Source organism: Lissotriton helveticus, chromosome 1_1 (genome assembly GCF_964261635.1).
Source record: "Lissotriton helveticus chromosome 1_1, aLisHel1.1, whole genome shotgun sequence".
Classification (NCBI taxonomy): Eukaryota; Metazoa; Chordata; class Amphibia; order Caudata; family Salamandridae; genus Lissotriton; species Lissotriton helveticus.
Genome location: NC_136057.1, coordinates 86,573,632 through 86,594,852, shown reverse-complemented (window position 1 = coordinate 86,594,852; position 21,221 = coordinate 86,573,632). Strand labels below are relative to the sequence as shown.

The following is a 21,221-nucleotide window of genomic DNA, read 5'->3' as shown; positions in this document are numbered from 1 at the left end:
CCGGGTGAAGACGAGAGAAGGAGCGGGCGGGGCTCCCATGAGGTGAGGGAGAGCCCCGCTCGATGCCAGAGGATGTCCGCCGAGGCCCCCGTGAGCGAGGGAGAGCCCCGGCAGACTGCTGCCAGAAGACTGTGTCCCCCGCCGCCTCCGGAGAGCAGCCGGTGAGTAGAGCTGCCCCGGGGGACGGGGGGGTGCTGAGGGTGCGCGAGGGATTCCCTCGCAACGCTGAGCGTCCCCGCTTGGCAGAGGGACCCCGACAGCCCAGTGAGGCTGCAACTTTGTTCTTAGAGAGTCCAGAGAGGCTCAGGTGCCCAGTTATTTCGAGAGCCAGATGGCTCAAGGTGGCGCAGTGTCCCTGAGGGGCTAGTGAGAGCCCCAGGCGAGAGTTGTTCCCCAGCTGCCCAGCAATTAGTGGGCAGCTGCACCGTTTATGTATTTTGCTTCCTAGGGACATGTACTCTGGACTTTAGGAGTGAGGCGCACTCCTTCATCCCTGGCCTTTCCCCAGCTGCGCAGCACTTAGTGCCAGCTGCAGCGTTTAGGCCCCCTGTTCTGTCCCTCAGCTGCCCAGCAAGTAGTGGGCAGCTGCTACGTTTAGGTTCTGGCGCATGTGGCGCAACCTGGACTTTGTGAGTTCTGCGCTAAAGGTGATTTAGGCGCTAACTGAGGTTTAGATGCTGTTATGATCTATGTCCTATTGCTTTTGGGTGTTAGGAAATGTACAATGTGTAGTATGTTTTGTGCACCCTGTGTTCTGCACCTCTGAATGTGTTGTTGATGCATCATGTGCCTTGTTCCTTACACGCTGAACGTGTGTTGATGCGTCATGTGTTTCTCTTACACCTCTGAATGGGTAGATTATTCATCATGTGTTCTCCTGCGCTGCACCTCTGAATGTGTTGATAATGTATCATGTGTTTTCCTTCCTTACACCTCTGAATGAATGTTATGCATTGCATCATGTGTTATGTGCTTGCTAGTACAGGTGGTGCTAGTGAGGTCCTGGTTACCAGTAGTTACTGGTTGTGTGCTCTATTTTTATATTTTGTGCCACAGTGATTTACATTCTAAGTGCTATTTCTGAAAGTGTTACTTCTGATTCCTGACAGTGGTCCAGGTGGCCCTGTCTTGTAAATATCCCCTGTAAATTCTGCCCGTGCCTCTGGCACATTGTAAAGTGTGTGTTTTATCTAATGTGTTTTGGTGTAATACAAAGGCTATTTTTATATAACCTTGTGTGGAGTTTCCTTTGTGGTGGGTCCTGGGTGTTGTTGCTGGGGTGCGTGCGCAAATACTTAACTTACATCGCCTCCGAGTTTAGCCTTGCTGCTCGCGCCACGTTACCTAGAGGGTGAGCAGGGGCTATCTTGGCGTGTAACTCCCTTGCCCTGACTTGGGAGTGGTGGTCTCTGACTGACTTTGGCGAAAGCCCTGGCCAGCCAGGGATCCCATTTCCAACAGTGCTGAATAAAGATGAGGAATTACACGTGCACATAGAATGCTTACTGATGCCGAAAGTACATATATGTACACATGCTAGGTAATTTGCACACTTTCCCACTAATGACACACTCTAGAACACATGTTAAAAAAAAAAACAACCATTTCCTTGCAAGGTTAAAAATATATAATTTCTTTACATTTTTCAGTGCACTACTTAGGGTAAGGGAGGTATACCTCATACAATCATACTAGATTGATAATGCTCACCACGAAGGCACAAGAAGTTTGTCTTAAAATCAGTGATGCCACTGCCATCCCGAAGGCTACAAAATCACCCGCAAGTACCACGTCGACTGACCAGTAGGAGGCATAGCCATCGTCCACAAGAACAACCTCCAACTGACCACTTATTCAAATGACCCAATGACTACCATGAAACACCTCCCCTTCCAGATCCAGAGCAACACCAACACCAACACCACCCTCCAAGGCACAGTCCCCAGCGCGGCCTTCAACAATGCCATTGTAGACCTCATTGCACCCCAGGCTCTCGCATCCACCGATTACTTCCTACTCGGAGACCTCAAATTCCAATTGGACAACCCCAGTGACCAGAACACCTCCTCCCTACTGGAGAACCTCGCCAACATCGGACTCAAGCAGCAAATCACCGCACTGAGCCACATAGCCAGACACACGCTCGACCTACTCTTCTCCATCAGCAGGAACATCATCTAGAGCCACACCACCGAAATCCTCTGGACCGACCAGCACTGTGTGTACTTCGCCGTCACCATTCCCACCGTTCACCACCACCCTCATTGCCCCCGCCACATCTGCCGTAGCTGGAACAAGGCCACCGTAGAACTTCTCGTCAACTTTCTCAGCATGACCACACCACCAACAGACGCCAATACCGCAGCACACAACCTTCACCAATGGATCTCCAACTCTCTCTGTGCCGGCAACCCTCAAAAAGACACCAAACAAGCAAAACTTAAAGAAAGCCAGCTGGTTCACTCCCGCCCTCCACAAGTCCATACATACCAGCAGACAACTCAAGTAGAGATAGAGGAACAACAAAATCCCAGAAACCCACGCGACCTTCAAAACCGCTGTCAACGCACACCACCTTCTTCCCAAAACCACAAAGAAAAAGGCCCCTCAAAGACAGAATCAATGCCTATGCACACAACAGCACAGAAGTCTTCGCCATCGTCAATGAGTTGGCCAGCCCCAACAGCGAGCCCACAGATGTTTCACCCTCCCTAAGACCTCTGCAACAAACTCAGCACATTCTTCCACCACAAGATCAGGCAGATCTACGACAGCTTCGACACCAAAGACCCTGCTATAACGCCTGCCAGCACCGCACACATCGAAGCCTCACCCAAACAGATCGTGCTCAACTGGACTCCACTCACTACAGATTACACACTCAAGACAATGCGGAGCATCCACTCCAAAGTCCCACTGAATCTTTGCCCATATCACATCTTCCATTTAGCAGCTGCAGCACCATCAACTGCTCCATCAAAGCTGCCACCTTCGCCGAGGACTGGAAACATGCAGAGATCAACTCCCTGCTACAGAAGCCGACTGCCGACCAGACAGACCTCTAGTACTTCAGACCTATCTCCCTCTTCCCCTCTCTTGCCAAGGTCATCGAAAAGGCCATCAACGCCCAACTCTCCAAGTTCATCGAAGAGAACCACATCCAGAACACCTCCCAATCTGGCTTCCGAAGCAATCAAAGCACGAGACTGGACTCCTCGCCGCCATCGACTACAAGTCCCGTTTGACTTAAGGTTAAAAGTAACATTATAGTTAGGTGTTGAAGTACTACAAAAACTAATGTTAAATAACCAAAACAAACACTAATATTTAACAACTATAACCCTAACTATAACTTGAGCCTCCGCCGTGCACTGCTTATGACCTCATATATTACATCACATCTGAAAATATTGATGACATCACTGATGACACCATATAGACATTGTGACACCGTCCTATTGAGTGTCATGACTTTAAGTAATTCAACATGCTTGACAATTTTCTATTATCAACTTAAAGACTTCGGATGGATCCAAATTTTAAGTCCAGAGGTTGACAAGTATACGTTTGCTTCTGTAGGGCTCATTGGGCACAGCGCTAAGATGATTAGTCAAATACACTGAACACATCCTGGAGATAGGCATCACAACTGCGACCTTAGAGTCACGCCTACAGCACTAGAATGGGATAAACCACCTCTAAATGGGACAACACTGCATTTTATATTATTCAATAATCTGTAATGCCTGAAATTCTTTAGTTATGTTCTGGAAATAAATATGCACAGCTTATAAAATGTCTCTAGAACACTGTGTCACAACTACTTAACTTGGGCCAGAAATCCAGGTTGTTAATGAATTGTCAACAGCTACTTTGGCCTTTTTCACAGATTTTCTTTAGAATGGGCGTTAAGCCGCAACCTACTTTCAAATATACCTCTGTAACCCACTTCAGGTGCACTCAGCTATTACCTTTTTCAACATGGAGTCATTCTTCCATCTGAACTTTAGTGATTTGAAAAGCATGCACAGTATAGTTTTTAAAATGCACATTTACACGTGTCTCTTGGACTTACACTATTTTCATGCTATTGACTTCCACATGTACATTCAGTAACGTTATGCTGCATATGACTATGATGTCATCAGTGATGTCATCAGTAATGCTGTTTGAGAGGTCAAAAGTGATCTCATCAATGATGTAATTTAACATATCATGATTGATGTAATATGTGAGGGCACAAGCAGTGCAAGGTGGGGGCACATGTAATGGTTAGCTCAGTAAATTATACCTGGTGAACTTCAGGTTTGTTTTTCGTTCCTTTTTACCTTGTTTCAACACCCAACTAAGACAGAGAGAGAGAGAGAGAGAGAGAGAGAGATAGGTTTGGGGTGATTCATCAAGCAGGGACCAAGAAAAAGGAGGTGTCCCAAATGATATTTTCCCCATGCAAATTCCCATAGGATTTTTGACAGGACTACAGCCCAAACCGCTAAACGGAATTACACCAGATTTGGCTGAAATCTAGATCTTGGTCCAGAAAGAGTTCTTTGTAATTTGGTGTAAATCTGTTGAGTAGTTTTGGAGTTCTAAAAGATGTATGTATATCTTGGGCGCACCAACAGCAATGCTGTGATTGTCTGGCTGGAATGAGGGATCAGGATAGGTGTATCCTGACCCCATGGGACTTATGTAGGGGTCTGTGGGGGACACCTCTTGGGAAGGAAATTGCCCAAAAACATTGTATTTTTGCCACAGGAGGATCCACCACGCCGCTCAGCGTGCACCCCCCGTGTGAATCGGTGGGGATTCGCGGATCCAGAGCCCAATTAAAACAAGCATTGGCACAGACAATAGGCCTCGCTGTTTGGACCAATAGGCTTTACTAATGCTGGGCAGCATAGACTAAAAAAAGCTACTTAAAAAAACTTGATCTTCACATTTTATTTTCTCTTCGCTCAACAGGAAAAGCTTTGACACAGCTGTTTGGGGTATTAAAACGAATTATTTTTCAGGCAAGCAAATCTGACTTTGCACCCCCTGCTTTTATTGCATTTGCACTAAATTGCTACTTTCCTAATTATTTTCAGAATAAAGTGCTAAATCCACAGACCAAGAATTATAAATAGGCAAGAGGATATTCTTCTCGTTTGCTGGAACTAACCCCAGCGTGTTTCCGTTTGTGCGACGTGAAGTTGTTGCATGGGAGTGCTGTTTAACTGCAAGGAAATATTACTGTGGTTTGTTTTTGGATCTGGCAGGCCACGCCACGGCCATAAATGAAAGATAAAGAGAGAGGCAGAGACTGGGGCATTGAAAGAGGCAGACACCATCAGTGGAAGAGAGAGAGTGGAAAAGCAGAAAAGAGGCAGACACAGGCGCAGAGAAAAAGACAGAGATTCTGGGGCACAGAGAGAGGCAGAGACAAGGTATGGAAAGATAGAGATGAAAAGTTAGTTGAAATGATAGAGGTAGACAGCAGAAAAGACCAACAGCGACAGAGAAAGAAAGATGCCATGGAAAACAAAGTCGAGTCTGAGAGGTTTGCACTGCTTCCGCAGTCTGTAATGGCAGACCTGCTAACATCAGATTAGTTGGGTCACTCGGGTGGCACAAATAGAGCTTCAGGCCCTAATGATCTCTTTAATGGCCCTGCCCCGGGTACCACAGGTACCACATACCAGTGACTTACAAGCGGGTTAAAGTCCTTGCCAACTGGGGTTACCAATTCACATGTAACAGTTTTTGGGAGAGAGCACAGGCTCAGGGGTCTGGTTAGCAGGTCTCTGTGCTCTTTCAGAGTCAAAGCCATCAGCATTGGGAAAAAAGTGTAGGGTTACAGGGGTGACCATACAAAAAGAGCACTGTCCTACATCATCCTTTAACCATAATAGATCTGATCGATAACCTCGCTAACCTCGGACTGGAGCAACTCGTCACAATGCCCACCCACTCCACCGGCCACACGCTCGACCCCGTCTTCTCCTCAAGCCCGTACGTCTCCATCAGCCACACCACCGAACTCCTCTGGACTGACCACCGCTGCATCCACTTTGCCTTCCAGAAACCCACCACACACCACTGCACCCAACAGATCCCCCGCCGCTGCTAGAGCAAAATCAGCGAAGACCAACTACACGCAAACCTCGCTCTCAGCCCACCCACCGAACCCTCGAACACAGACGACGCTGCCCACAGCCTCAGACGCTGGATCGAGGAGTGCGCCAACACCCTCGCCCCGCTGAAGAAACCCCCCCACAGAGATACCAGCAAGAGGGCCAGTTGGTTCACCCCAGAACTCTTAGCGTCCAAGCAAGCCTGCCGGAAACTAGACAACTAGAACAAACTCCGGAAAACTAGAACAAACTCCGGACAGCCACGCAGCACACAAGGACACCATCTGCAACCACCACCACCTCATCAGGGCGACCTCCTTCAAAGACCGCCTCAACAACAACGCACACAATAGCAAGGAGCTCTTCAACATCGTGAAGGAACTCTCAATCCCCAGCTCAAACACCTACAACATCCCATCGTCGCAAGCCCTGTGCAACTCCCTCGCCACCTTCTTCCACCGCAAGATAGCAGACATCCACGACAGCTTCAACACCCAAACAACCCCAACAGACAGCAACACTACTGACCCTCCGTACACCATCGACCATGACCCCCTGTTAGCCTGGGCCAGCGTGAGCATCGATGACACCATTAAGACCATGCGCTCAATCCACTCTGGCTCTCCGTCAGACCCATTCCCGCACCACGTCTTCAACAGAGCAAGCAGCTCCATCACACCCCACCTGCGCAACGTCATCAATCTCCCCCTCGAGACCGCGACCTTCCCAGAGATCTGGAAACACGCCGAGATCAACGCCCTACTCAAGAAACCTAAGGCAGACCCAAGAGACCTCAAGAACTTCCGGCCCATCTCTGCTTCCCTTCCCGGCCAAGGTCATCAAGAAAACAGTCAACAGACAGCTAACCCGATACCTCGAAGAAAACAGAATCCAGGACCCTTCCCAGTCAGGGTTCCGCAGAAACCACAGCACTGAGACTGCCCGCATCGCCGCGACCGACGACATCAGGACCCTGCTGGACAATGGCGAGACCGCAGCACTCATCCTCTTAGACCTCTCTGCCACCTTCAACACCGTCTGCCACCGCACACTACGCGCACGCCTCCACGCCGCAGGGATCCGAGACAAGGCTCTGGAATGGACCACCTCCTTCGTCTCCAGCAGAACCCAGAGCGTCCGCCTCCCCCATTCCGTTCCAAAGCTTCCGAGATCATCTGTGGCATACCCCAGGGATCCTCCCTCAGCCTGACGCTGTTCAACATTTACATGGCCCCGCTCGCACACGTAGACCAACAGCACAACCTCAACATAATATCCTACGCCGATGACATTCAGCTGATCCTCTCCCTCACCTAGGACCCCATCACCGCCAAAGCCAACCTCCACGAAGGAATGAAGGTCATCGCCGACTGGATGAAGACCAGCCGTCTGAAGCTGAACTCAGACAAGACGGAGGTCCTCATCCTCAGCTCCAACTCTTCAGCCTGGGACGACTCGTGGTGGCCAACGGCACTGTGGGCAGCCCCGACACCCACCGACCACGCACCCAACCTGGGAATCATCCTCAATCAATCAATCAATCATAGCATTTGTAAAGCGCGCTACTCACTCTGGAGGGTCTCAAGGCGCTGGGGGGGAGTGGTCCGTTACTGCTCGAAAAGCCGGTCTTGAGTTGCTTCCTGAAGGCGAGATGGTCCTGGTTTCGCCGAAGGTGGGTGGGGAGGGAGTTCCATGACTTGGCTGCCAGGTAGGAGAAGGATCTTCCTCCGGCGGTGGCTCTGCGGATGCGTGGAACGGTGGCGAGGCGAGGTTGGTTGATCGTAGCAGGCGGGTGGGCGTGTGGAAGGTCAGTCGGTTGTTGAGGTACCTGGGGCCCAGGTCGTGGAGCGATTTGTGTGCGTGGGTGAGGAGTCTGAACGTGATCCTCTTGTTGACGGGGAGCCAGTGCAGGTCTCTAAGGTGGCCGGAGATGTGGCTGTGTCTGGGGATGTCCAGGACGAGTCGTGCGGAGGCGTTCTGGATGCGTTGGAGCCTTTTCTGAAGTTTGGCTGTGGTTCCGGCGTAGAGGGTATTTCCGTAGTCGAGTCGGCTGGTGACGAGTGCCTGGGTGACCGTCTTCCTGGTTTCGGTGGGGATCCATTGGAAGATCTTACGGAGCATGCGCAGGGTGTTGAAGCAAGATGATGAGACGGCGTTGACTTGTCTGGTCATCGAGAGGGAGGAGTCCAGGATGAAGCCCAGGTTGCGTGCGTGGTCCGTTGGCTTGGGAGTGGAGCCCAGGGCAGGAGGCCACCAGGAGTCGTCCCAGGCGGAGGGTGATGATCCCAGGATGAGGACTTCCGTCTTGTCTGAGTTCAGTTTCAGGCGGCTGTTCTTCATCCAGTCGGCGACATCTTTCATCCCTTCGTGTAGGCTGGTTCTGGCAGGGTCGTTGGTGAGGGCGAGGATCAGCTGGGTGTTGTCGGCGTAGGAGATGATGTTGAGGTTGTGTTGGCGTGCAATGGCTGCGAGGGGGCTCATGTAGATGTTGAAGAGAGTGGGGCTGAGTGATGATCCCTGTGGTACGCCGCAGATGACTTTGGTGGCCTCTGATCTGAACGGGGGGAGGCGGACTCTCTGGGTTCTTCCGGTGAGAAACGAGATGATCCATTCCAGTGCCTTTTCTTGGATTCCGGTGTTGTTGAGGCGCTGCACTAGGGTGTGGTGGCAGATAGTGTTGAATGCAGCGGAGTGGTCCAGGAGGATGAGGGCCGCCGTTTCTCTGTTGTCGAGCAGGGATCTGATGTCATCTGTGGCTGAGATGAGGGCGGTCTCGGTGCTGTGGTTGGCTCGGAAGCCGGACTGTGAGTGGTCGAGGGATCCATTCGTCTCAAGGAAGGCGGCAAGCTGTCTGTTGGCGGTCTTCTCGATGACCTTGGCCGGAAAAGGGAGGAGCGAGATGGGGCGGAAGTTCTTAAGGTCGGTGGGGTCAGCTGTTGGCTTTTTCAGGAGGGCGTTGATCTCGGCGTGCTTCCAGCTCTTGGGGAAGGTGGCAGTGTTGAAGGAGGTGTTGATGATGTCCCAGAGTTTGGGTGCGATGGTGGAGTTGGCCTTGTTGAAGACGTGGTGGGGGCAGGGGTCGGTTGGAGATCCGGAGTGGATGGTGGTCATCGTGCTGATGGTGTCTTCGGTGCTGACTGGGGTCCAGACGCGGAGGGTGATGGTGGGGGGCGTTGGTTCGGTGGTGGGGTGCATGGTTGGTGCGCCGAAGCTGTTGTGTATTTTGGCGATCTTGCGGTGAAAGAATGAGGCGAGTGAGTCGCAGAGGTCTTGCGAGGGAGCGATGTTGTTGTTTCCGGCGCTAGGGTTGGAGAGGTCTTTGACGATGCTGAAGAGTTCCTTGCTATTGTGGGCGTTGTTGTCCAGTCGTTCTCTGAATGCTGTTTTCTTGGTGGTGTGGATCAGCTGGTGGTGTTTGCAGGTGGCGTTCTTGAGGGAAGTCATGTTGTCTGTGGTCTGGTCTTTGCGCCAGGCCATCTCGAGGGTGCGGCAGTTCTTCTTGGAGTTCTTAAGTTTGTCGGTGAACCATGAGGCTTTCTTGCTGCCGGGTCTGTTGGGAGGGGTCTTTAGTGGTGCGAGTTCGTCTGCGCAGTCGGTGATCCACTGTGTGAGGTTGTTGGCTGCTTCGTTGGGGTCCGCTGTGCTGACGGGGGGGTTCCTGCTGAGGGAGGTGGTGAGCTTGTCGGCGGGGATCTTGTTCCAGTTCCTGCGAGGGGCTGCTAGGGGTGGTGGTGGGTCGTGGTTCTTCTGAAGCTGAAGTGGACGCAGCTGTGGTCAGTCCAATGGAGTCCGGTGGAGTGGCTGAAGGAGACGTGTTTGCTGGAGGAGAAGACTGGGTCAAGCGTGTGGCCGGCGTAGTGGGTGGCGGTGTTCACCAGTTGCTTGAGTCCTAGGTTGGCGAGGTTGTCCAGCAGGGTGGTGGTGTTGCTGTCCTTGATGTTCTCCAGGTGGAAGTTGAGGTCCCCTAGGAGGATGTAGTCGGTGGATGGGAGGGCGTGTGGGCGGATGAAGTCTGCGATGTCTTCGCTGAATTGTGTGCATGGTCCCGGGGGTCTGTAGATGAGGGTGCCTCTGAGGGTGGTCTTGGGGTCGGTTTGTATCTTGAAGTGGAGGTGTTCAGTGGCGGTCGGGGTGTCGCCGGAGTTGGTTGTGATGCGGATGGTGTTCTTGTGTACGATGGCGATTCCTCCTCCCGTCTGGTTGACGCGGTCCCTCCGGATGAACTTGTATCCGTCTGGGATGGCGATGGCGATGGCGATGTCGGGTGCTGAGGAGGCGTTCATCCAGGTTTCCGTGAGGAAGGCGACGTCTGGTGATGTTGTGTCGAGCAGGTTCCAGAATTCGACGGCGTGTCTGTGGACGGAGCGGGTGTTGAGCAGGATGCACTTGAGGTGGTTGCTGCTGGTGCTCGGTTTGGCGGGTGCGGTGCAGGTCCGGAGGCAGGTGTATGTGCAGGCTTGGCAGGTGAAGGGTCCATGGGTGAGTTTCGGGGTGTCTCGGTAGCAGGTGGGTGTTCGGCCGGCGTTGAGAGCGTGGAGGGTGGCAGCGTCGTATGTTCGTCGGGTGCATTGGCAGCGACATGATCCAGGGTTCCTGGCGCTGGGCTCGGTCAAGGCGCGGACGAGCGTAGACGGGCTTGCCTTTGGCGCGCCTTCGGTGCACCATCGGCGCACCCGCTGCGCGTGATCGCTGCGCGTACGTGCGGACTCTGCCATAAATGGAGAGTGGGGGGGGTGGAACGAGGGAGGAGCAGCTGGGAGGCGGGAGCGGGGTGGCGAGTGGGGAGGGAAGCGGTGAACAGAAGGAAATGGGGGTGGGGCCGTGGGAGAGCAACGGCAGGGAGCGGGGAGCGGGGTGGAACAGCGGGAGAAAACGGCAGTAGAAGCACAAAAAGAATCAGGGGCACAACAGTGGAAGCAACGAAAACGAAATCAGGGGCACAACAGTGGACGCGAAATACAAATACAAATACGAATACTGGCACAACAGTGAAGCAAATACAATTACTGGCAGCGGAGACCGGGCACACTCAGGATGGGCCACGCGGCGGGTGGAGCGACCGGCTCTGACGAGGTCAGGTCGGTCACAGCACCCCGCCTCGCGGACACCACCCTAAGTATCCAGTGGGAGGGAGGAGCAGCTGGGAGGTGGGAGCGGGGTGGCGAGTGGGGAGGGGAGCAGTGAACAGAAGGAAACGGGGGTGGGGCCGCGGGAGAGCAGCGGCAGGGAGCGGGGAACGGGGTGGAACAGCGGGAGAAAACGGCGGTAGAAGCACAAAAAGAATCAGGGGCACAACAGTGGAAGCAACGAAAACGAAATCAGGGGCACAACAGTGGACGCGAACTAGAAATACAAATATGAATACTGGCACAACAGTGAAGCAAATACAATTACTGGCAGCGGAGACCGGGCACACTCAGGATGGGCCACGCGGCGGGTGGAGCGACCGGCTCTGACGAGGTCCTCGACTCAACGCTCTCAATGACCAAGCAAGTCAATGCCATCTCCTCCTCCTGCCTCAACACCCTCCGCGTGCTCCGCAAGATCAACAGATGGATCCCGACAGATACAAGAAAGACAGTCACCCAGGCCCTCATCAGCAGCAGACTCAACTACCAAAACGCCCTCTACGCGGGAGCCCCGACCAAGCTCATCAAACGACTACTACGCATCCAAAACGCCTCAGCACGACTGATCCTCGACGTAAGACGCCACGGCGACATCACCCCCCACCTGAGAAACCTGCACTGGCTCCCCGTCAACAAGAGGATATCCTTCAAGCTCCTCACCCACGCACACAAGGTACTCCACAAGACTGGCCCAGCCAACCTCAACAGACGGCTCTCCTTCTACATCCCCCACCGCCAGCGTACCTCCAACGACCTCTCACTCCCCACCGTCCCGCGCATCTGAAGAACAACCACCGGTGGGAGATCCTTCTCCCACCTCGCCACCAAGACATGGAACAACCTCCCACTGAGCCTACGACTTACCCAAAACCTGCTGACCTTCAGAAGGATACTCAAGACCTGGCTATTCGATTAGTAGCGCCCCCCAGCACCTTGAGACCCTCGCGGGTATGTAGTGCGCTTTAAAAATGATTGATTGATTGATTGATAATAGATGAAATGACAACACTTGCTAGAGCAAACATCTTCTCATCATTGGATATGAAGACAGATGATGACATTTGTAGTTCCTGATGGAATAAATCAGTATTACACAATGCCATTTGGTCTGGCCCCTGCAGCAGCCATGTTCCAAAGAAGGATGGCAGAGGAGGTGAATGGTCTCTCTGAAGTTTTGGTTTTCCAAAACAATGCTTTGATTTTCGGCAAAGATTTAGATAAGCATATGCGTACTCTTAGAATATCTTGAGAACCTTCCTGAAAAGAGGTTTGAGATTTAAAACACAAAAAAGAGATAAATGTATGATTGGATGAATAATTTGGGCATGTGGTTTCAGCTAAAGAGATTTCACTATGGCCTGGCCTGTTGACAGTCACTAAAATACATGTTCCAAAACACTGTGACCAACAACTTGAGTTTAAGGAAATTGTGGGAGGGATGGGCGGAAATAGAAGCTAGGAGGCTTTAGGTGTATATCAATTGTTCTGGTTTATTTGTAGTTTGTAGAGAAAATCATTAGTTCTTCTTGAGCTGCTGTCCTGGCGGGTGGTCGGAGAGTCTCTTCTGGTGTGTGTTCCTGTCCGTCCCCAGATGGCTTGAAAGTAAAAGAACAAAAAAAGGACAACGAGACTCAGGTTCTCGGAAAATTACTAGGTCAGGAGATGGGAAAGTGCCCGTCACCACACCACGTTGTGCATGAAGAGGGGGGCGATAGAGCCCTGCTCAGGCGTGGTAGGCTGAATGTCTTGCTGCTACGCTCGTTGCTTCTTTTAAAAAAAAAAAACGATACTGAAATTGCTGCTACCGCGAATTTGCACAGTGTGTTATTTTTACTTTTTAACTGATCTAAGAGTTTTTAAAGTAAAGTATTTCTTACAGTGTTGGCGCATCATCTTAACTTCCCACCTCATGACGCACCCCGGTGGAAGCACATCTGGTTGGTTACCGGTCTAGTGCTGGGGATTGACAGCCGCTGCACAGCAGGGCTGATTGGCGGGTGGGTGGTGACTTTGCCTATATCTTTCACACTGGATCAAGCACGCAGCGCGTGCGCACAGTGGGCATGCCGGCGGCGCACCAAAGGCAAGCCCGTCTGCGCCCGTCCACGCCCCTCCGGGCCCAGGGGCCAGTCCCCCTGCCCGGGGCATACAGTACAGTTTCTTCGACCTGCACTAGTTAAAAAGTCTACCGGCACCACTGAACTACAAGGTAGCTACCCACCTCAATGCAGAGGGACTACTAAGGCCCCCCCCAAAGGCCTTTGACCCACCGCGGAGGGCTGCTACCCTCCAAAAACCATCCCCGACCCTCACCTTCGCTTCGCTAAACACCCGTTCACTCCAAAAACATCATCTAGAGGTTTTTACCCTGCTAGAAGATGAGACAATCGACTTCTTGGGCCTCTCGGAGACCTGGCTGGAAGATTCATCAACCCCCGACCTTGTAGCCGTTATCCCGCCTAACAACGCTGCCCTCTATCACAACAGGCCAGGCAGCACACGCGGGGGAGGGGTGGCTGTGCTGTACAAAGAAATCCCTGAAAGCCGAGACCCTGCTCACGGAAAGCATCGAAGGGGCGGAAGTGTTAGGGGTTAAACTCCATTCTCCCTCACGATGTGTCACTGCCATAGTCGTGTACCGTCCCCTGAAAACATCCCCCAAGTTTGTTAAGTGGCTAGCTATGCTCCCGCTACCTATGCCTACTTATACTGGGCGACTTTAACTTCCACTGGGAAGCTTCTCCCAAAGAGAGTCAAGCCAACCTCTTAGATGAGGCTCTGACCGCTCTAGGACTGAGTCAATCCATCATTGGCCCTACCCATGCAAAAGGTCACACCCTGGATCTAGTATGGGCCTCACTGCCTCTTACCAGCCCCCCTGTCATCCAACCCTGTGCTTGGTCCGATCACTCAATCATCTATGGCACCATTCAACCCCCTAAATTAGGTTCCCAACCTTCCCCCAGCTGGAGAGTAATTAGAAGCTGGAACAAAATCAGTGCAGACGGCCTTGCCCCTGCCCTTAGACTGTCCTGCTCGCCAGACTACCCTTCTGGAGACATCAATGCAAAAAACCGTGCCCAGGCAGAAAGAATTAATCGTGCTATCGACAGATTAGCACCCGCACGTAGGGAAAGGATTAAAGATAAGGGGAAAGGGGCCCCGTGGTTCAACGAAAATCTACGCAGTCTGAAACAACAGCTTCGCCAAGGGGAAAGAGCCTGGCGAAAAGCATATGACCCCTCCGCCCTCTCACACTATCTTGAAGTCTTTACAACATATAAAAATGCAATACAGACTGAGAAAGCGACCTTTTATGAAAATAAGATTGCGTCAGCTTCTAATACGCATAAAGAAACGTTTAAAGTGCTGAAGGAACTTCGACAGGTCAAAGAGCAGAAGCCCGCCTTTAACATAGAGGACTGCGATAAGTTCCAAACCTTCTTCACCTCCAAAGTGGAGGACCTTCTGACAACTATCGAGAACACCTCTAAGCTTACTTGCTCGCTAAACCCAGTCTCCATCGGCCATCCCTCAGAACTAGCCCTTACGTCTTTCCCCCCGCTTTCGCACGAGGCCTTGGGGCCACTTTTTGGACGTGTGAAGTCTGGTTCCCCAGCCTATCCCTGCCCACCCAGGATCTACAAGATGGCCCTCCCCGAGATCGAAGGTGAGATTCTATCACTCCTGAACATGTCTCTGGAAACAGGAGTGGTCCTGAGTGATTTCAAGGAGGCGCGTGTGATTCCCCTCTTGAAAAAACCTGGGGCCGACATTAAAAATCTGAAAAATTTTCGCACGATTTCCCAGCTCCCTTTCCTTGCCAAAGTCCTCGAACAGCACGTCCTTGCCTATCTAGCTCATCATCTAGAGGATAACGATCTTCTGCAATTCAATCAGGCTGGTTTCCGGCCTCGCCACAGTACCGAACTAGTGATGCTGGCAGTCCTGGATGATTTGAGACTGAGGGCTGACTCAAGGGACCCCGCGCCCTGATTTTGTTAGACCTATCCGCGGCTTTTGATACCGTGAATCACGAGGTACTTCTGTCGTGGATGTCTGACCTCGGGGTGCAGGGCACAGCAATGACATGGCCTGCATCCTTCCTGAAAGATCGCTCTCAGAGAGTGCAGCTGGGGGATGCAGTATCCAGGTCAGGCACCCTCCCATGAGGAGTCCCCCAGGGATCCGCACTGTCTCCCCTTCTATTCAATGCTTACCTCCAGCCCCTGATAGCTGCCCTCAACCAGCTGGAGTGCCAGATATACAACTACGCAGATGACACCCAAATTATTATTCGGATAGACAACGCCCTACCAGCTCACCAGAAAGTACAGAACATCCTAAAATTCACAATCAATTGGATGTCGGCCAACCACCTCAAGACCAATCCAGATAAGACGGAGGTGCTGGCCGTCACCAATGACGCCAACCCCTGGAACTGTCTTTTCTGGCCACCCGATTTGGGCAAATACCCAGAGCCAGCTTTGGTAGTTCAAAGCCTGGGAATAAAAATTGACAACAAACTAACCTTGGCTCCACAGGTATCCACCACAGTCGGGGCTTGTTCTAATATAATTAGGCAGTTGCGAAAATTGGCCCAGCTACTCACCTTTGAGACCCTCAAACGAGTGGTAGTAGCACTTATCCTATCCCAACTGGATTATGGTAATTCGCTCTACCTAGGACTCCCAGATTAGCAATTGGCCAGACTTCAGACCACTATGAACGACGCGTCACGGCTTGTGTTTAAAGTCCCACGTCGCACTCATGCCTCCCCCCTTCTGCGCCAACTACATTGGCTCCCCATCAGACAGAGGATTAAGTTCAAAGGCCTGTGCATTGCACATAAAGCCATCTATGGCAAGGCACCGACTTATATCAGAAACAGCCTAACTAACTACGCCCCATCCAGAGTACTTCGATCCTCGGAAGCCAGGATGCTGGTCTGCCCCCGCTCCCGCCTGTCTTCCATGGGAGGCAGAGCCTTCTCGTCTATCATTCCACAGATCTGGAACAGACTGCCTGACAACCTCCGTAAGGAACAGTCCTTGTCACCTTTTAGGAAACAACTCAAAACCCTCCTGTTCAAGGAAGCCTGGGGCTCACAGTAAAGTACCATCTCCCCACCCCTAACCTAAGCAGGCCCCTCTCTCAAAGCGCTTAGAGACTGTTGGTGATAATGCGCTATACAAATATAAATTACAATTACAATTAACGCCTATTTAATATGGCCATGGGCTTAATGCCCCCCGTGTAGGTAATTCAAGCCGAGTCACTCAGTAGTTATAGGAAGAGAATCACCAGAGATGAGTAATAGCCCAAGACATCGGTAACTAAACGGTGAAAGAAAAATAAAGGCAGAAACCAAGGAAATATCCTCATGAAAGAAAAGACAATATGTGGTTTACTTTGGTGCAGTACAACCACCCCTAGACTTCCTCCCTGTGCCTCAATATGCTCTCCCCTTCTAGCTTGGTGCAGTACAAACACCCCTTGACTTCGTCCCTGGTCCTCAATATGCCCTCCCCTTCTAGCTTGCTGCAGTACAACCACCCTTTGACTTCCTCCCTGTGCCTCAATATGCTCTCCCCTTCTAGCTTGGTGCAGTACAATCACCCCTTGACTTCCTCCCTGTGCCTCAATATGCTCTCCCCTTCTAGCTTGCTGCAGTACAACCACCCTTTGACTTCCTCCCTGTGCCTCAATATGCTCTCCCCTTCTAGCTTGCTGCAGTACAACCACCCTTTGACTTCCTCCCTGTGCCTCAATATGCTCTCCCCTTCTAACTTGATGCCCTCACTTGGCCCGGTTCGCTCACTGTCCTAGCCGCAGCTCTCCTGAGCTGCGGCAGCGTTTTCGCACCTCCTGGGGTTGGTGGGGATCCACCCATCCTCGCTCCACTCCTCTCCTTCGTCCGGGTTATCATTGCCGTCTTCGTCCCGTTTTCTCAGCGTCTCTTCCCTCTTCTCTCCTCCGGCATCCTGCTGCTACAACTCGATGCACACTCCGGCCTCCTCCTCATCGGGTCTCTCCGCATCTTCAGTCTCTGCCTTTTCTTTTCTTGTCGGCCTTCCTGATTGGTCCTTCTCCGTAAAGCCACCTCCTTCTTCCTGCAAGGTGAGGTCCGGTGCAACAGGTTAACCCTTGCCGCCCCCTGGTTTTCGTGGCATCTCCGGTTTCCAGGACCGGTAACGGGGGTTCAGGGCCCTACTCTCGGGGTCCTACTCACAGGAATGTATGAATTTTATTCAAAATGTACTGAAAATGTTGCGGTGATTGCTGAACCACTTCACAACCTTTTCAATAAGAAGGTTTGATTTATCTGGGGTTGGGGACAGGACGTTGCATTTGCAGAGATTAGAGGAAAACTGCTCAATGCAGCACTTCCGAGTCTATATCTACCAGGCAATGAGTGCTCTATCACTGATGATACTGGTAGCATTGGCAATGGTGCTGTAGTGACTCAAGGCAAAGGAAATGAGGAATGTGCAATGGCATCACACACACTGCGACAACATGAACGTAAACACTCGACCAGTGAGCGTGGGATGTAGGACTGCACGAGGGCAACTGAAAAGTTTAAGTCATCCTTGTGTGGGAACAAGTTCAGAATATGAACTGATAATAAACCTCTTTTGAATGGTAATAATGTGAACACCAGCAGGCTACTGCCAGGTTGGTGAGGTTAAGTTTACAACTTTTGAAACATCATTTTGAGGTCGAACACACTGCAGGAGAGAGGAACAATAATACTGATTGCTTGCCTCGACTGCCCTGAGGGCAGGAAGATGTGGAACATAAGAACAAAAAGAATGACTTTGAGGATGTGGAATGTACTGCAGCAAGTATTTGTTGGCTGGGTAAAGACTGTGTGTGTGTGTGTGTGTGTGGGTGGGGGTAAAAGTTTGTTTTGTTTTGTTTGTTTTTAGGTCTGTTTCAGATGCTTCCTGTACATCAAAAATTTGTCATTGTGCTTGTGGACTACATGTCAAATTGGTTGCAAGTACGGTTTGTACATGGCAGAGAGGGTTTTCTGGGTGAATTGGTATCGGATAATGGTGTACAATTTGTCTTGAGTATTTGGATGGAACTGGTGTCAAGCAAAAATGTGCTTGACTTCATCACCCACAGAGTAATGGCCAAGCAGGGAGGATGCACAGATTGGCCAATCAGGGTTTTTTTTTTCAGGGCGGGTATCAAAGTGGACGATGCTGTCAGGGCTATGCTTACAGCTTATCGCAACACACTGTACTGCACCATTTTGTGCAGAGAGGCAGAAACTTGCATGATTTGGACTTCGTAATATGCACTGAAGTGTCTAAAGAGGGGCTAAGACACAATAGCTATCTAAAGAAGGAAGAAAGATGAATTGACCTTCAAAAGATACATGTGATATCGTAAAGCTATTGGTCGCATAAACATGATCACAGAGCCAATAATCGTATGCAATCATAGTACTCTGGAATGACTGGGGGAATCAGATGCCGAATTTCCACAGTAATTCCATATATCTCAGAGCAATCACCATTTACTTCACCCACCCTTCAGCAGAGTTTGTTTTATCGCTGATATTGCTGACTTGGAGGGAGGAAAAAGTGAGGGAAATGTAATAGGAGACAAAATGGCAGACATAGCTAAGGCCTTATAATGGGGCCCATATTAGATCAAATAAACATAATGAAATATATCACCCTATCCTGTATACTGTAATACAAATAACCCGGCTTGATATTCAGACCACCTTGTACTGTGCACATAACCCTACAGACCACACTTAATCTTGAAACCTCTTTGAACTTGTACGTTGTTCTACATGATGTATTATGTTATAATACAACTGGCCCTCTCTGACCTGCAGGCCCCCCAGTTCTATGTACATGTACCTACACACCACAGAATAGACCACTTCTTATCGAAGGCTCTGGGATGCCACAGACCTTACCCTACACATTCCACCACTACAGACCTGACTTACAGATCACTTGTCTTCTTCACACTGCCTTCCTCTCCTCCTAAGCAGCAGACCCTGACTGACCCAGAAATCCTCTTATATTCTGGGCACTCACACATCACATAGACCCAGCCCCATCTCGAAAGTGCTTTAGTTTGCACTAGCAACAAAAAAGGCCACTGTTACTCTCGGTGAATAACACCTCACTTTCATCTCACACTTAGGGGATGGTGAGTATCGTGGAGCTTCGATTGAAATCACTGATTCTGCCACTAATTCCTCAGAGGTCCTGTGCCCGGATAGGGGCGTCTCATGCACAGTCTAGAATTCTTGTCATTTTTCTTGTGCAGAGTCCCAATTCTTAGCCGATCACTGAACGAGAAGGAGAAACTCCTTTGCGAAAAGAAAGGCGATACTAGGTACATAACCGCTTCTGGTGGACTCAAGGCCCCGCCCCCAAAGATACCAGTCCACACAACTCAGATTTGGCCCTCTGCAGGTCTTACTAAAAATCTGGAAAGATCCACTTTGGAGATATTTTATGCTACATTCCCTCAGAACTGTACAAGTGAGTAGACATTCTGCATGTTAATTCAGTGTGAAACAAATACCTGGGATGGCTTTGAGCAGCAATCCATCTGCGTCTGTATTTCCTCTCTCCAGTGGGTCTCTAGCGATAGCTCCATCATTATCAGGAACATTCTGTGGCAGGAAGGATGAGGATCCAGATGGGCCCTGCGCATCAGCACATGTTGGTTGTAGGTCAGAGTTCTCATCTTGATTCTCAGGGTGCAGTGGTTCTTGCTTGTAGTTCTGATCGTAGTCCTCAGGACTCGGTGGTTCTAGCTTATAGCCGCGCTCTGGACTGAGTGCCTCAAGGTGCATTGGTTCGGTCTTGCTGTTCTGATGTGGTTCATGTGCATCAGAGAGCACCTGCAGACATGTGTTGAGCTGCAGACTCTGGTCCTCTTGAAATGCTGGGTGTCTGCAGACGTTTTGCCGTTGACCGTCACCATCAAACCACAACAACTCTTGCTTTAGGAGTTCACTTGGTCCCTCCCCATCTGGGAGCACTGGTTGTCTGCAGGGGTTTCGCTGTGGCTCATGTCCCTCGTGAAGCAGTGGCTGCAGGCAGACGTTCTCTTGTGCGCCCCAACTATCTGCATACAATGGTTCTTTCTTCACGTGCTCCTCTTGTTCCTGTTCAACTGGGAAAACTAGTTGTATGCACTGGTCCTGCTGTGGTTCCTGTCCATCATCAAACACTGGTGAAAGACGAAGGCTTGCCTCACCTGGGATGACTTGAACATCTGGAGGAGGGCACCCGGAGACAGTACCGTCCTGCCGTGGTCCAGGGCCAGCCGGAGACAGAGGTTGGAGGCACTGGCTCTGCTTTGGTTCATGCCCATGAGGAGTCAGAGGTTGGAGGCACTGGCTCTGCTTTGGTTCATGCCCATGAGGAGACAGAGGTTGAAGACACTGATTCGGCTGTTGATCACGACCAGGTGAAGATGTAGATTGAAGGCATGGGTTCACCTCCTTGGCCCTGACTGAAAGATTGATCGGAGGGGACCTGCTGAGAGGACAATCTCTAACCACCACCGGACTGACCCTCTCCAAAGACACTGCCCCATTTTCAAGGTGATCTAGACCCTTTGCTATCCAGATTTGCTCCATAAGCCCTGCGACTCTTGACGGCACGTCCTGTAGGGTATTCTGCAAGTTATCCAGTTTGGCTTCCAACTGCTCCAATATAGATAAAAGGATCATGTTAGACGGGTTCCCCGATAGGGCTTCCATCTCACAGTCCCTCTGAGCATCAATTTGGGATCTTGAAGAAGGCCCATTATGGATAGGAGAAGGGAGTGTAACTCTTACGGGTTCAGTTGAACACTGCACTTCTCCTTTTTGTCTTGGAACCTGCCTTTTCTCCATTCTGAAATTCTGATGTTCACGTCCTCAAGTGTCTGTGAAGGGGAAGAAAATAGAAAAGACAACACATTATCACAGGACAATTAGGTC

General features: G+C 51.0%; 1 protein-coding gene across 1 annotated transcript in view; it reads right to left on the bottom strand.

The window, feature by feature from the left end:
• The window catches only part of LOC144753562 (uncharacterized), a 256,527-nt gene extending 236,641 nt beyond the window's left edge, over positions 1 to 19,886 (bottom strand). Inside the window, 1 exon segment of the mRNA XM_078641237.1 lies at positions 19,811 to 19,886. The gene's annotated coding sequence lies outside the window, so the exon portion shown is untranslated.
• Positions 19,887 to 21,221: the final 1,335 nt, after the last annotated feature.